General features: G+C 53.5%; 1 protein-coding gene across 1 annotated transcript in view; it reads left to right on the top strand.

Annotated features, from left to right (window-relative positions):
• The first annotated feature begins 5,419 nt into the window (after window positions 1-5,419).
• Window positions 5,420-6,000, top strand: part of entpd6 (ectonucleoside triphosphate diphosphohydrolase 6) — a 102,978-nt gene continuing 102,397 nt past the window's right edge. Inside the window, exon 1 of the mRNA XM_038804827.1 lies at window positions 5,420-5,526. The gene's annotated coding sequence lies outside the window, so the exon portion shown is untranslated. The remainder of the gene's footprint in view (window positions 5,527-6,000) is intronic.

Raw genomic sequence — 6,000 nt, 5'->3', positions numbered from 1 at the left:
CAATTAAGGGGCAATTTAGCGTGGCCAATTCACCGAACCTGCACATCATTGGGTTGTGGGGGTGAAACCCATGCAGACACGGGGAGAATGTGCAAACTCCACACGGACAGTGACCCAGGGCCGGGATTCGAAACTGGATCCTCAGCGCCGTAGTCCTAGTGCTAACCACTGTGCCACATGCCACCCTTTCAAACAGTTCTTCTCGGTTAGTGGCTGCAAGTGTTATGGCATCAGCATTAATCCAGCTGGCTCAAAAAGCATAGCAGCGCAGATGCTGGGGGGCGGGATTCTCCAATCCCGCGGCAGAGTGTCCACGACGTCGTAAACGGCGTCACATTTTAAGACAGCGTGAACGGACCGCTCCCACATTTAATTCTGGCCCCAACAGGGGGCCAGCACGGTGCTGGAGCGGTTCGCGCCGCTCCAGCTGCAGATCCCGCTGCGGGATCCGCGCATGCTCAGTTGCGCTGGCGCCAACGAGGCCATGCGCAGTGGCGCCGGCACAAATGCGCGTATGCGCAATGGCCTCCTTCAACACACCGGCCCCGACGCAACATGGCGCAGGGCAACAGGGGCCGGCGTGTAGGAAAGGAGGCCCCCAGCCACAGAGGCCGGCCCGCCGTTCGGTGGGTCCCGATCGCGGGCCAGGCACATCGGAGGCCCACCCCGGGGTCGGACTCCCCCCCCCCCCCCCCCACAGACTGCCACCCGACCCTTACACGCCAAAGTCCCGCCGGCCCAGAGCAGGTTAGAACGGCGCCTGCAGGACTCGGCTCTTTTCCTACGGTTGCTCGGCCCATTTGGGCCTGAGAACATAAGAATTAGGAGCAGGAGTAAGCCATCTGGCCCCTTGAGCCTGCTCCGCCATTCAATGAGATCATGGCTGATGTATTGTGGACTCAGCTTCACTTTCCGGGCCGAACACCATAACCCTTAATCCCTTTATTCTTCAAATCGGCGGGCCGGCCGCGTAGAGCGGCCCGCGACCAGCACCGCGCTGGCACCGTGGAGAATCGAGTGCTGGCGTTGGGGCGACGTGGCGCAATACTCGTGGCCTGCCGGTGATTCTCCGACCCGGCGCAGGGTCGGAGAATCCCGCCATGGACGTCTGAAATAAAAACAGAAAATGCTGGAAATACTCAGCATGTTGGACAGCATCTGTGGAGTGAGAAACATTTTCAGGACAATGACTTTTCATCCGAACTGGGAAAAGTTAAGAGATGCACGGTAGCATGGTGGTTAGCATAAATGCTTCACAGCTCCAGGGTCCCAGGTTCGCTTCCCGGCTAGGTCACTGTCTGTGCGGAGTCTGCACGTCCTCCCTGTGTGTGTGGGTTTCCTCCGGGTGCTCCGGTTTCCTCCCACAGTCCAAAGATGTGTGGGTTAGGTGGATGGATTGGCCATGAAAAATTGCCCTTAGTGCCCTAAAAATAGGGGTTGTTGGGTTACTGGAATAGGGTGGATACGTGGGATTGAGTAGGGTGATCATTGCTCAGCACAACATCAAGGGCCTGTTCTGTGCTGTACTGTGCTATAGTTTTTTGAAGAATAAAGGGATTAAGGGTTATGGTGTTCGGGCCGGAAAGTGGAGCTGAGTCCACAAAAGATCAGCCATGATCTAATTGAATGGCGGAGCAGGCTCGAGGGGCCAGATGGCCTACTCCTGCTCCTAGTTCTTATGTTCTTATGTTTCTATGTAAGACTTTGACACAAGGTGGGTGTAACTAGGATGGAAGGAAGGTCTGTGTCAGGAGAGATTGAATGACAGAAGAGCTAGTCTTGCATGGCCAAAGGAAATGGTGATGGGCAAGGCAAGAATTCAGGAAGCATAATATGTACCAAGAACAAGTGCGCTACTGTCTGAAAGTGAAAACAAAAATGGAAACATGCAAAATAAAGCAAACAAAATGAGGGGACAGAGTTAATGGTCTGAGATTGTTGAAATCAATGTTCGGGTCCAGAAGGCTATAAAGAGCTTAATTGAAACATGAGGGCCGGGATTCACCAATCCACTGCCAAGTTCTGACACTGGCATGAAAAGCAGTGTGAGCCAAGTAGCAAGTATTCACCCCTTCCTAGGGGGCTAGTACAGCGCCGGAGTGGCGTCCGCAGCTCTAGCACGCCATGGCCGGCGCGAGTCCTCGCATGCGCGCCACAACTGGTGTCAGTCCACGCATGGGTGTGGGTTCCCGTCTCTGTGCCAGTCCCCGGGCAATATGGCGGAGCTCTACAGGGGCCCGGCGCAGAGGAACATAGGCCCCCCAGAAAACTAGCCAGCCCGCCGATCGGTAGGTACCGATCACGGGCAAGGCCACCGTGGAAGCCCCCTCCGGGGTTAGATCACCCCGCCACCCCACCAGGACGGCCCCGCAGCCAGAACTCTGAAGTCCCGCCGGGTGGAACCATACGTGACCCACACCGGCGCGACGGTGATCCCGTGGGCGCCCAAGAATCGGAGCCAGAGAATAGCAGGGCTGGCGCCAGGTTTTCTCGCGTCCCCCAGGGATTCTCCGACCCCGCGGCAGGTTGGAGAATCTCCGCTGAGGTGTTGCTCCTCATTCACCTGGGGAAGGAGCAGTGCTCCGAAAGCTAGTGTTTGAAACAAACCTGTTGGGCTTTAACCTGGTGTTGTAAGACTTTTTACTGTCCTCAGTCTCACGTTAAGTTTCACTGGAATGGTGCAGTAGGTCAAGGAGAGAGATGTCATGGTGAGAGCAAAAGTGGAGCTACTGTCAATGGGGGCTTTCTTGTGGAGGTGAACACATCTGAGCTCGTGTGAAATGATGCATCATTGAGACATTTGCACCGGAGGAACTGAGAGAATGGAATGGAGGTGAGAGAGGGTAGGGGTGTAGTCAAGGAACTAGGAGTAATTGCGTTTATGATGAATATTAGGATAAGTATACCCCGCAGGGCAAGTTATAGCTGGGGGAAGGGCAATTATGATGCCATTAGACATGACTTAGGATGTGTTGGTTGGAGAAGTAGGCTGCAAGGGTTGGACACACTGGATATGTGGAGCTTGTTCAAGGAACAGCTATTGCATGTTCTTGATAAGTACGTACCAGTCAGGCAGGGAGGAAGGGGTCGAGCGAGGGAACCGTGGTTTACCAAAGAAGTGGAATCTCTTGTTAAGAGGAAGAAGGAGGCCTATGTGAAGATGAGGCGTGAAGTTTCAGTTGGGGCGCTTGATAGTTACAAGGAAGCGAGGAAGGATCTAAAGAGAGAGCTGAGACGAGCAAGGAGGGGACATGAGAAGTCTTTGGCAGGTAGGATCAAGGAAAACCCAAAAGCTTTCTATAGGTATGTCAGGAATAAAAGAATGACTAGGGTAAGAGTAGGGCCAGTCAAGGACAGTGGTGGGAAGTTGTGTGTGGAGGCTGAGGAGATAAGCGAGATACTAAATGAATACTTTTCGTCAGTATTCACTCAAGAAAAAGATAATATTGTGGAGGAGAAGGCTGAGACCCAGGCTATTAGAATAGATGGCATTGAGGTGCGTAGGGAAGAAGTGTTGGCAATTCTGGACAAGGTGAAAATAGATAAGTCCCCGGGGCCGGATGGGATTTATCCTAGGATTCTCTGGGAAGCCAGGGAAGAGATTGCTGAGCCTTTGGCTTTGATTTTTAGGTCATCATTGGCTACAGGAATAGTGCCAGAGGACTGGAGGATAGCAAATGTGGTCCCTTTGTTCAAGAAGGGGAGTAGAGATAACCCCGGTAACTATAGGCCGGTGAGCCTAACGTCTGTGGTGGGTAAAGTCTTGGAGAGGATTATAAAAGATACGATTTATAATCATCTAGATAGGAATAATATGATTAGGGACAGTCAGCATGGTTTTGTGAAGGGTAGGTCATGCCTCACAAACCTTATCGAGTTCTTTGAGAAGGTGACTGAACAGGTAGACGAGGGTAGAGCAGTTGATGTGGTGTATATGGATTTCAGTAAAGCGTTTGATAAGGTTCCCCACGGTCGGCTATTGCAGAAAATACGGAGGCTGGGGATTGAGGGTGATTTAGAGATGTGGATCAGAAATTGGCTAGTTGAAAGAAGACAGAGAGTGGTAGTTGATGGGAAATGTTCAGAATGGAGTTCAGTTACGAGTGGCGTACCACAAGGATCTGTTCTGGGGCCGTTGCTGTTTGTCATTTTTATAAATGACCTAGAGGAGGGCGCAGAAGGATGGGTGAGTAAATTTGCAGACGACACTAAAGTCGGTGGAGTTGTAGACAGTGCGGAAGGATGTTGCAGGTTACAGAGGGACATAGATAAGCTGCAGAGCTGGGCTGAGAGGTGGCAAATGGAGTTTAATGTGGAGAAGTGTGAGGTGATTCACTTTGGAAAGAATAACAGAAATGCGGAATATTTGGCTAATGGTAAAATTCTTGGTAGTGTGGATGAGCAGAGGGATCTCGGTGTCCATGTACATAGATCCCTGAAAGTTGCCACCCAGGTTGATAGGGTGGTGAAGAAGGCCTATGGTGTGTTGGCCTTTATTGGTAGAGGGATTGAGTTCCGGAGCCATGAGGTCATGTTGCAGTTGTACAAAACTCTAGTACGACCGCATTTGGAGTATTGCGAACAGTTCTGGTCGCCTCATTATAGGAAGGACGTGGAAGCTTTGGAATGGGTGCAGAGGAGATTTACCAGGATGTTGCCTGGTATGGAGGGAAAATCCTATGAGGAAAGGCTGATGGACTTGAGGTTGTTTTCGTTAGAGAGAAGAAGGTTAAGAGGTGACTTAATAGAGGCATACAAAATGATCAGAGGGTTAGATAGGGTGGACAGCGAGAGCCTTCTCCCGCGGATGGAGGTGGCTAGCACGAGGGGACATAGCCTTAAATTGAGGGTAATAGATATAGGACAGAGGTCAGAGGTGGGTTTTTTACGCAAAGAGTGGTGAGGCCGTGGAATGCCCTACCTGCAACAGTAGTGAACACGCCAACATTGAGGGCATTTAAAAATTTATTGGATAAGCATATGGATGATAAGGGCATAGTGTAGGTTAGATGGCCTTTAGATTTTTTCCATGTCGGTGCAACATCGAGGGCCGAAGGGCCTGTACTGCGCTGTATCGTTCTATAGTTGTCAACGTATCAGGAAATGCACACCTGCTCTTGGCACACCTTTTGTTCCTTCTCCGGTCACCACTCCCTTTGATCCTGAAAACAAACTTCTTTCATCCAATCTCGTCGAATTTTCACCCCATCGCAGACCTTGCCCCACCCACTCCTTGCTCAAAAGATTTTGCACATGCCAATTCTGAGGAAACTTTAACTACTCCCGCAGGATGCCGCAAGAAAGCATGCTCAGTATTTCCAGCATTTTCTGTTTCTGTGAAACAGCTGCACGGGGCTGTGGATGATGACGCATGCTCGCGCGCGCGGCGGCGATGGCGGATTGGGGAGGGCTCGCGCGCGCGGCGGCAGTTCGGTGTGCGCGCGCGCGCGGTCACGGGCGGGTTCCGGTTGTGCTCAGACTCGCTGGCGATGGCAGTAGTGGGAGTGATGGCCGGTGCTGGGATCGGTAGGTCATCAAAAGCGGGTGGAAATGTTTTCGTTGAATGAGTTTCGGCTGGCGAGGCCGTTGGCTAGGTTTCCGCTCGCTCCGCATTTGCCCTCCTTCCCCCACAAAGTGTCTCAGAAATACAAGCGCCCTCAGGGTCACCCCCCCCCCCCCCCCAATCCCCTGCCACATCACCACGCCCCCCCCTCCTCACCCCTCACCCCCCCCTCACCCCCCTCCCCCTCCTCCTCACCCCCCTCCCCTCCTCCTCACCCCCTCCTCCTCACCCCCCTCCCCCTCCTCCTCACCCCCCCACCCCTTCCTCCTCACCCCCCCCACCCCCTCCTCACCCCCCACGCCCCCCTCCTCACCCCCCACGCCCCCCTCCTCACCCCCCATGCCCCCCTCCTCATCCCCCACGCCCCCCCTCCTCACCCCCCACGCCCCCCCTCCTCACCCCCCACGCCCCCCTCCTCACCCCCCACACCCCCCCTC

This window comes from Scyliorhinus canicula, chromosome 1 (assembly GCF_902713615.1).
Source record: "Scyliorhinus canicula chromosome 1, sScyCan1.1, whole genome shotgun sequence".
Taxonomy (NCBI): domain Eukaryota; kingdom Metazoa; phylum Chordata; class Chondrichthyes; order Carcharhiniformes; family Scyliorhinidae; genus Scyliorhinus; species Scyliorhinus canicula.
Note: the sequence above shows the minus strand (reverse complement) of the source record. Positions and strands in the feature narration are given on the sequence as shown.